This window comes from Chenopodium album, chromosome 26, assembly GCF_948465745.1.
Source record: "Chenopodium album chromosome 26, dcCheAlbu1.1, whole genome shotgun sequence".
Taxonomy (NCBI): domain Eukaryota; kingdom Viridiplantae; phylum Streptophyta; class Magnoliopsida; order Caryophyllales; family Amaranthaceae; genus Chenopodium; species Chenopodium album.
Window position 1 is genome coordinate 14,726,126 of NC_137859.1, and position 11,265 is coordinate 14,737,390.

Genomic DNA, 11,265 nt, shown 5'->3' on the forward strand with positions numbered 1-11,265 from the left:
ATAATTACTTATACATTTTGGGATCTCTAATTTTTTTTTTTTTTTTTTTTTTTCAAGTCAAGTATAATTATTTAAGTTAGGATCAACATAGGTCCCTTAAAATAAGGGTAGTGGATCGTTGTTTGCTTGCTTTATTTTTTATGTTTTATGTTTTCGAATAAAAAAAATTAGATTAAAATTAAATTTTGAGTCAAAAAGACATTAATTTAGAAAGGAGTATGATAAGTTTATAACTATGTATTAATAAGGTGGTCTAATTGAATTTAAGATGATTCAAAATCGGGTCAGGTCAACAACAAGTTAGGTACTTAATTAGGACTACTGAGTGCCTTCTTTTTTTAAAAAAAAAAATTTAGACTATTTCCTAATTTGATTGTAGTAACCTTCAAATATTCTTTATTGTGACTTTATAATACTTTATTAAAACTTCCTAAATTGATTATAATACCTCCAAATATTCTTTATTAGGACCCTATAATAGTTAATTGGGACTGCCTAATTTGATTGTAGTAACCTTCAAATATTATTTATTGGGATTCTATAATACGTAATTGGGACTGTCTAATTTGATTATAATACCTCCAAATATTATATATTGGGACTCTATAATATTTAATTAATACTGCCTAATTTGATTATAATAGCATCGAAATATTCTTTATTGTGACTTTAAAATACTTAATTAAAACTTCCTAATTTGATTATAATACCTCCAAATATTCTTTATTAGGTTTGTATAATACTTAATTGGGACTGCCTAAATTAAATATAATAACTTTTAAATATTCTTTATTGGGACTCTATAAAACTTAATTAAAAAAAAAAATGCGGCTACCTAATTTGATATAATAACCTTGAAATATTTTTTATTGAGACTCTATAATACTTATTTTGAATTGGCACTCTCTTCATTATTTAATTATAATAACCTTCAAATATTCTTTATAGGGACTCTATATATAATAAGTATGATAATTAATTAACGCCTAAGAATAATTCGATTAAACAAAAGTCTGATGTTACTTTTAGGTACACTTAACATATAGTTGCGTGACACAAAACAATGACATAATTTGCACATTATAAACTTTTTTTTTTTTGTGTAAAGAGAGCCACAATGACAATGATCGATGTAGATGAGATTGATTTGAAATTAGATTTGTTGAGATATCACCATTTGAGACTTTAACTAACTAAACTATTTAACTATCTTCATAGTAATAACTAATAAGTATTCTATGTGAAGCATAATTTATTTATACAAGTAATGTAAGATAATCAAAATTATTGAGTTTTTTTTTTTAAGAAATCAAAGTTATTGATGTAACAAGTAATTAAAGAAAATATATTGATATCTTCCACTTTATCTTAGTAAAAGACAAATAATAAAAATACTTATCTTACATAATAGAGATATCATCTTTCTTGAAAATCAATGAATATACATGGAATAAAATAAGATAAGGGTTGACGAGGGTGTGTCTATTTCATCTAACTAGCCTTCTGGCCCGTGCAATGCACGGCTTGTTCATAGAAATTGCATTGAGAGATGAGTGAGGAAATACCAATAAATTATTATGATTATTGTAATATATAAATGAAAACAAAATTAAAGAAATAAAAATTTTGGGACTTTAATTTGAAATGAGACTTAATAGAAAGAAGATGGAGGGACTAAAATCAAAGAGAGAAAATAAAAAGGTTGAATTAAAGAGAGGAGATGAAGATGAAGTGTTTAATGAAATAGTTAAGAAAAATTGTATAATTGAACATAAAAAATGTAAAACGACACGTGGCACATTGAGTTGAAGAAGAAGATAGAGAAGTGTAATAGAATGGTGACATATGTCTTTTTTGGTTTGCTTTTTTAAATACTAAGTATAGATATAGATTCTAACTAATTGTTAATAGGATTAAGAAATAATAAAAATACTTGTGTAAGTAGGGTTAGTGGGGGGGGGGGGGGGAAATAATAAACGCAAAACGGTAAGAAAAGTGACATTTACAACGACCTGATTATATTATCACCCGATAAGGCAATAGGTAATCATTTTCTTTAATGACTTAAGTTGTTAATCTTATACCAATTAATAAGCTAACACAAAGTTTAAGGGAAAAAAAATTACAAGATATATATGAATCGAGATCTCTAATAATAAAAAAAAATAAAATAAAAAAAAATGACATGACTTGTATAATAATATAGATGAAACCAAAAATAACTCGAACTGAGATTTACCCGAATTCGAATTACTCGACCCGAAAACCAAAACTAAAATAATAATTCTAATTGAGAATAAGCTAATAATCGAATTGACTAGACTCAAATTTAAAACAAAATTGAATTGATTTGACCGAGATCTAATCGAATCCGAAATGACTCGATCCAAAGTCTAATATACTTCATTCGTGTTTTAGTAACTGTTACACTTACCAAATCCAGCCGTGTTTTAATAAGTGTTACACTTTGTTATTTGGAAAATAAACTACATTAAAATATTATATCTCTCTCCTCTCATGGTCCCCACCCAAACCCATTACTATTTTTTTTATTATATTTTTTCTCTCACATTTATTACTTTTCAATAAACTATTTACCCCACTATCTCTATTTTACAATTTCTATAATACTCCAACTACCCCACTTACCTCTTATTTTTATTTAAGTCAATTAACTAAGCTGGACTGAAATGAACTTACTTGATTGGAGCTGAACTGAACTGAATAGAGCTGAAACGAATATTTTATGAGAGAAGGAAATTAAGAGCTGAATTGAGCTGAACTGAACTGATTGGAGCTAAACTAAATAAAACTTAACTGAAATTAAGCTGAAGTGAACAAGCCCTTATACCCAACTTTGATCTGAACCTAATTAAGCTCTACCCGATTTGATTTGGTCTGTTAGATACTTAGATAGAAATGACCCATCATTGTCCGACCCACCACTGGTCAACCCAAACTCCATCTGGGTACCCTATTTGACACCTCTAAGCCTAATCAAATCAGTTTCCAAAATTGAAATGTCTTAATTATAGATTTTAAAAGACACTCAAAAGAAAACGACAAGTAATTCAAAATAAGATTAACATAATCACATTATTTCAAAATAAACAAAAACAATAATGTTTGGAAGATTGAACTATTTGCATTTGTGCATATTGTACCATCTTGTAATGGAATAGTAGGCATTATCTCAAATAAAAAATAATCAAGTGGTTAAAAGAAACAAAAATACAATTGTATTACCAAAATAATAATAATAATAATAATATTGAAACCTACGGATTTCCACTTTTCCTTTATTTTTCCTTTATTTTATTTTATTTTTTTTCTTGAGACAAATCCACTTTTCCTTAAATCATGTTAATTTTTATTTTTTTACTAATTCTATCGTTAATTATCTTTATAATTTATTACAGTATTTTATTTTATTTTATGTTTTTTTTTTTTTTGAATAGATTTGTTACAATCTATACTATCTATACTATTATACTAAAGCAATCCCCATAGTTATCCCCTAAGTACACGTGTCACCACCTTATACAAAATTTTCCCGCCAAATTTTTTATTTATTTATTTATCTTTATTTATTTTTTTGTTATTTGTCATTGACAGAAGTTTGTTGCTATATGTTAGGGAGAAGTTTTAGCATTATATTTATTATGGAATGACGCTAAACAGTACTGATTCAAATTACAAAATATAATGTTAAAGAATAAGAAATGCTATGTAATAATATAAAATACTCTACTTAGGATATTATCAAAAAGTTTTTTTTTTTTTTATCTCCTTTCATCTTACGTACATTAATTATACTACAAATTCACAATGTTTATTGTAATTTTTTTTATTTATGTTTTTTTTTGTAGTTATAATGATTTCATTTTGTACAGTTTCTATTAAATGATTAATGAAATACTATTGCAAAACCGTGCATAGCACGGGTTTTGAACTAATTTCTTAGTATAACATTCAAAATCAAAGGATTAATTTTTGCCAAATTTTTGTATTTAATAACATTAAAAATTATGCAACGGAGGATCAACCGATCAACATATACAAATTAATTTATATATATACATGAGAATATTAAAGTTTTTGCCTCATCAAAAAAAAAAAAAAAAAAAAAAAAAATTGTCAATTACTTTGATGAGTCTTTTATGTAAGTATGGAAGAAATATACAAATTATATATTATAAATGATAATCCCTAAAAGGTTGGAGTAATACTCCATACAATTTTCTAGCCTTCTTGTTACGCATCATATGATTAATACTTAAGTTTTGTTATTGTTTATTAGCTAATATAGTATTATTATTATTATTCAATTGCAATATATATATATATATATATATATATATATATATATATATATATATATATATATATATATATATATATATATATATATATATATATATATACATATATATACACATATACATATATATATATACACATATAAATATACATATACATACATATATATATATATATATATATAGGGAGAGACTCATGTGAGAACACCTCTCTTATGTGAGAAAACTTTATATGTGAGAGCACATCTATGTTCTAATATGTTAAGGTAGATGTTCTAAAAATAAATTAAACCCATCATCTTCAACCTCAACATTCTCTCTCCTCTCCTCACCAACACTATCCAATCTCTAGTTCCTCTATCACCACCACCGCCTATTTCATAACCTTTATACCGTCACCTCCACCACCATCACTCTTTCTCTTCTCCCCGACATCATGGCCAACATTCTCTCTCCTCTTCACGATAACCACCATCACCACATGCTCAAGAATTTCATGTGTTTTGTATCAACTTTTGAACAATTGTAATCAAGAATTCAAGTTGTGAAGCTTAATCAAAGGTAAACCAAGCTTAATTGACAGTTTAATATGTGAAATCAAAAATTTTTCATCCAAATCAATCAAATTGGGCAAATTATAGAGTTTGAAATTTCAAGGAATTTTAATTAAATATAAGAAACTAAACAACAATTTATATGTTTTTGTTACCTTGGCAATCAAGAATAAACTGATGTCGAATCAATTCGTTGTAAAAATCGAATTTCAATTCGTGTTCAATATTAACGAATTATAATCTAAAAAATTCAAGTATGTTCTAAAAACTGTTACATACTTCCTCCGTTTTCTTTTAAATGCAACACACACTTTTTCACGGTATTTAAGAAATGTGGGGTTTCACATGATATAATACAATTTAAAATAGGATGAGTGGTTGTTAGGAGTGTAATTTAGTGGGCCATGTGCTTTAAATGAGGGAAATAGTATAATGTTTCCCTAAAGTAACTTTCCTTTTATAGTGTGTTGTAAGTATTGTGACATTTCCTTTTTAGGGAAGTGTTGCAAGTAAAAGAAAACGGAGGAAGTATGTTCTAAAATATATTGCAAGTGTTCTAAAAAATATTGCATATATGTTCAGATTTGTTTTTGAGTTCAAGGTTTTAAAATTTGAGTATCATGTTCCAATTAAACTATATTTTGTAAAGCAAAGTTTTTTTTCTAAGGACTACTACATATGTTAAGAATCATTGAGTCTAGGTTCTAAATTTCTTGGCATTTTGTTCTAAACGCTATGCTACAGAAAGTTAAGTACGTATGATGTTCTAGGGCCTGTTCTCATTGACTGAACTCAGCTGAACTGAATTGAACTGAACTGAACTGAAATGAATATTTTATAAGAGAAGGAAATTAGGAGCTGAACTGAACTGAACTGAACTGAACTAAATTGAGCTGAACTGAACTGAACTGAACTCAGCTGAACTGAACTGAACTGAACTGAATTTCAACGTAAGAGAACAGGCCCTAAATTTTTACTCACATGTTCTAATTTTTAAATCAGATGTTCTAAATTATTACTCATGTGTTCTAATTTTAATTTGAGACATATGTTCTAAATTTTTACTCGTATGTTCTAAATTTTTACTCACATGTTCTAAATTTAAAATCAGTTCTCATCATATAAGTATGAATTCTCACCGGATCCGTCCCCTATATATATATATAGGGGAGGGATCCCATGAGAATAGCTCTTTATATGAGAAATCTATCATATATGAGAATACATCACAACCATTCAATAAAACATGATCCAACAGCTAAGATCACTCCAAGAGTAATGGCAAAAATGTAAATTTATGCTCAAATATAAACCCCTCACAAACCTAAAACCCACGCATTCAACTCTGCTCAAATTACCAGCTTCTCTCTCCATAAGCTTGACTTTCTCTCTCCTCTTGTTCTTAGGTAAGTAATTCAATTCTTATGATTCAGTTCTTTAAATTCTTAAGCGATTTTTATGCTATTTTTGTCAATTTTGAAGTGATTTTTTGCTTCGATTATGCGATTTTTCGATTTTTTTGCTTCAATTTTTTGCTGTGATTTTGTTTGATTATGTTTGCTGCGATTTTGTTCGATTTACTCTATGATTTTGTTTGATTATGTTTGCTGCAATTTTAATTCTTATGATTTTGTTTGCTATGATTTTGTTCAATTTTTGATTATGTTTGCTTTATGTTTGATTATGTTCGATTTTCATCAAGCATTTGTTTGCTTTATGTTTGATTATGTGGAGTGCTTTTTTCTTTGATATGGAATTTATTAAACTTAATTGCTTGGATTGAATTTATTTTTGTAGGTTTATTATATTAGGTTGACAATTATGGATGAACAAGCAAATAATGAAGCAGGTTTTTTTTTTATTAACTTGGATGTTTTTATGTACAACATGTTCCAAAATCGTAGAACATGGTTGAAAATTTTAGAACATGTGTGTATAAAATTAGAACATGTGTGTATAAAATTAGAACATCTTGGTAGGAAAGCAAGGGAAAGTAATAAATGAGAATGTAGATGAGTGAAATTTGATAAATAGTTTGGATCATTTGAAAAATAATATAATTTAGAACAAATGAGTAAAATTTTGGAACATGTTTTGATTTTTCTAATGGGATGTCTAAAATCATGTGTTCTAAATATTTGATCATGTGTTCTAAAGTTTTAGTCTAATGTTCCAAATTATGCTGTAAATAATTAAGTAAACTTTAGTCTTAAATCTATGCTCTAAATAATGTCTTCTGTTCTGATTTACTTATGGTTTCTAAATATTAAATCATATGTTCTAAAATTTTATTCATTTGTTCTAAAATTTTTGTAACTTGTTAAAATTACTTTTGTGCAGAAATTATTAACAACAACGAACAACTTGATAATGTTTCTAATGCCAATGCAAGTGTGCCAAGTACTACTCCTACAGTAGTACCTATATTAACTCCCGGAGGAACAAAAGAATGGTTTCCTATGTGCCGCAATGAGTTAAAACCTGCAATAGGAATGAAATTTAATAGTGTTGATGAGGGTGTTGAATTTTATAAATCATATGCACTTGCTGCTGGTTTTAACACTAGGAAGTCTACCAGTAAGAGGCATACAGAGAAAAAATTGGCATTCCAATATGTCTTATGCAACAAACAGGGTTTCAAGGAGAAGAAAAAGCCTATTGTTGAGAGTATTCTAAATGATAAAGAAGTACAAAGCAAGGAAGGCAAGATTTCAATAACAAGAAAAAGATTAGTCACTCATGTTGGGTGGAGAGCTCTTATGGTTCTAAAACATTGTGAAGATGAAAAGTATATAGTGACACAGTTTCACGAAGGACATACTCATCCCCTCTACACAACAAGTTGTAATCTATTTCAAAAAGAAGGAAGAAAGATGAACATTTTGCACAAAAAAAATGATTGTTGATAACTCTAAGGTATCTCTTTCATAAATTTTTACAGTGCGTTCTAAACTTTTACTCATATATATGTTCTAAAATATTATTCACATGTTCCAAAAGTTTCTTAACACTACACCAAAAACTAGAATAAGAAACGCAAGATAGAGAACGGTTAACTTAGATAGGCGATCTCTAGGATTTTATACAACGCCTATCTAACCTAACCATTTTATTTGATTTTTTAATTATTTTTTTTAAATTGTGACTTTGCTATATAGAACGCCTTTCTTAGTTAACTTTCTTAGTTAACCGTTCTATTTGATTTTAACATATTAAAAAAAAAATAGCAAAACCCTATTCCTTGTGGGCCGGTTTGAACGCCCATCATATTTCTCTCAAGTCTCAACTCCCATAAGCCGTTCATGGCTTCTCTCTTCCCTCTCTTTAAAAATTTCCTCTATCTCTTTCTTTCTCCCTCTCTCCCTACTCAGATCTAGTTTAAAGCTTTTCCATTGCTCTTACCCTAACTCCAATTAACACTATCTCATCTCTATCACCTTCTCTACTTGGAAAACAACCTTAATTTGGAGCTTCAACAATGGCAAGACAACAAGCAATTAAGAGAAAACTCATCGAATTCTCTCTTCCTTGACAACTATGGCTGCCTAATTTTCATCAAGCAAGTCAACTTCTATCTCTTCTCTTTAATTTCATATGAGCCTTAATTTCTTTATAATTAGATTTGATTGTCGAATTCATATGAGCATCAATTTTCATTTGAATCTGTGATTGTGAGGGTTGTGGTTTTAGGATCGATGGATTTCTATAGTTTATTATTAACCGTTTATGTCTTATTTGTTGTTCTTCTTTTCCCAGATCTGTTTTAATGTTTTGGTTTTCATTTTGTTGATAGTTCATTTGACCGATTAATGTCAGATTATATGAATTGAATTTATGATTTTTGTGTTTGTGATGATTAGTTTTGAAATGATGGTGATGATCTACAATTTTGTGTTTAAATGTTTTGTTTTATTGTCGGCAAAGTATGATTGAATATATTATTGTTAAACATGAATTATTTTTATGGTCAATGACTTATATAAATATCTACTTTTAACTTTTATTTTGTGTTGTATTATATTTTTTTTTTGTTTATTTCAACAGATTACTCGGACGTAAAGGACAAGAAATTCTTAAAGATCATGGATTCATTTTCCAGTATCATGTTCTTCGTTTTTGTATTTGAATTGTATCAAAAGTACTTGAGATGTAACTAATTAAATACAAAGGATAATAAAGTTTGTTTTCATTTGGTTCTCGGTTTTTTACTTCAACAATTTCAATATTTATTGATTGGTGATGTTTATAGTTTAGTAGATATTCAACCTCATTCGTAGTTCAAAATTAAATATTATGATTTTGGTTAATTTTATTATACTACGTAGTAAAATCTATGTTGTACATACAGGATCATGAATTTATATTATACTGGAAAATAGAGGAATAATACAGTAGCAAGAAAGTATATGGCCGGATTTATTATTATTTTTTTAAAAAAAAAAATACATTAGAGAACTGTTATCTAACTTGACAGTTCTATATTGTAATGCAATATAGAACGGTTAAGTAGCCTAAACCGTTCTTTTTTCCTTCCTTAGTTTACGTTTTAAAGAAGGGAAAAGAGAACGGTTGTGACTAACAACCGTTTTCTATTAGTTAGTATATAAAACGCCTCACTGACCCGTTCTATATACTTTATAGATCGCTTAGCAGAAGAACGCCTCTAAGGCGATCTATAATGCCTATTATAACAGTTCTCTAAGGCCTTTTTTGTAGTAGTGTAATATGTTCTAAAACTTTTTTGTGCCTATAATAGGTGAATATTGGCCCTGTAAAAACTTTTCGAATGATGAAGGAAATACTTGGAGGTTATGATAATGTTGGAGGTTATTAATTATGATTTGTAGAGACTTCAAATGTTGAAACGAGATCTGTAGAGACTTCAAATGTTGAAACAAGATCTGGAAGTGGGAAAAGACTAAAGTGGGACAAAGAAAAGGCAGTAGAACGAAATCAGAAAAAAAAAAGAGGCTATGCAAAGGTTGTGGGGAATTGAGTCACCACGATATTCGAAATTGTCTAAAAAAAGTTAGATGATACTTAATAATTTTGGAACATTTTTTTGAATTTGTGTATTGAATAACACTTTTTTGTATTATAGAAATGATTACAGTTTGAAACTTGTGAGTTTAATTTAGAACATATGTATTAAAATTTAGAACATATGACTAAAAAGTTAGAATATATGAGTTATAATTGGTAATCCTGTGTGGTGTATGGTTCCAATGCGATTTCAAAATATTGATTTAGACCATATGATTAACATTAATCACTTAAATTCTTAGTTCTTAAATACATGAGTAATATTTTGACAATAGTATTTAGAGCATATGATTAAAAATTTAGAACATATGACTAAAAATTTAGAACATATGAATAAAAATTGGAATATATGAGTTTTAATATAAAAAAATGAGTTATAATTTAAAACATATATAAACATATAATTTAGAACATAAGGTTAAAATTTTAAAACATATGAGTAATAATTTAGAACATATGTATAAAAATTTAGAACTTATGGGCTCATGGGTAAGAAAATTAGAACATATGACTAATAGTTTACAATAACATGCTATTGTTTTTTTCTAAGAGGATTTCTAAATAACAATTTAGAAAATAAAAATTTATATAACATTATATATTTTGACATTAATATTTAGAGCATATGGGTAAAATTTTGGAACATATGAGTATTAATATATAATAAATTGTATTTGCACAGCCATGAAGTAGATCACAAGAAAGACAAGACAAACTTATATATTCAAATACAACCTTTTGAAAAACAGTTCGAGTGAAGGCACAATTTAAAATATAATTATACTATATAAAATTTTACATGCTATTTCTAAAATTATATTACAAAATATTTTCTTTCGCCCATTTCCGTGATCTTGAAGTAATCTCTTGATGTAGCTCATTTTCCTTGTGTGATAATATTTTAGCACAAAAATCTACCCTCAATTTCTTCATTTGATCGATCTGCAATATAATAAGATAAAAGACTTTAATAACCACTATCCTACTTTTTACAACCTTATAAAAAATTTTTTAAAAAAAAAAATTAGATATACACAACTTACATGATTCAATTTAATCTGCTACTTACATCATACAATTTGGAACTTATGAGTTTAAATTTAGAACATATGTACAAAAATTTAGAACATATGAACATGCGTAATACTATAAAACAAACTTACATCATTCAATTTTGATCCACTATCCCACTTGGTATATCTTTCTCACCATGATATGTTTCCATGTGTTTAAGCAAAAACACGCCGCAATTATCATTGTTACCATTGGTTCTTTAACTCATTTTTTTAATGTCCTAGTTTTGAAACTAGAAACCTCTTGATCGCATTTTGATCTCTTGGTTGACAAGA

At 27.5% G+C, this 11,265-nt stretch overlaps 1 long non-coding RNA gene across 1 annotated transcript; it reads left to right on the forward strand.

Annotated features, from left to right (window-relative positions):
• The first annotated feature begins 8,076 nt into the window (after positions 1-8,076).
• On the forward strand, positions 8,077-9,071 carry LOC145618426 (uncharacterized). Its single transcript, XR_014107912.1, has 2 exons — positions 8,077-8,432; positions 8,918-9,071. It is a non-coding gene; the product is annotated as an uncharacterized LOC145618426 (long non-coding RNA).
• Positions 9,072-11,265: the final 2,194 nt, after the last annotated feature.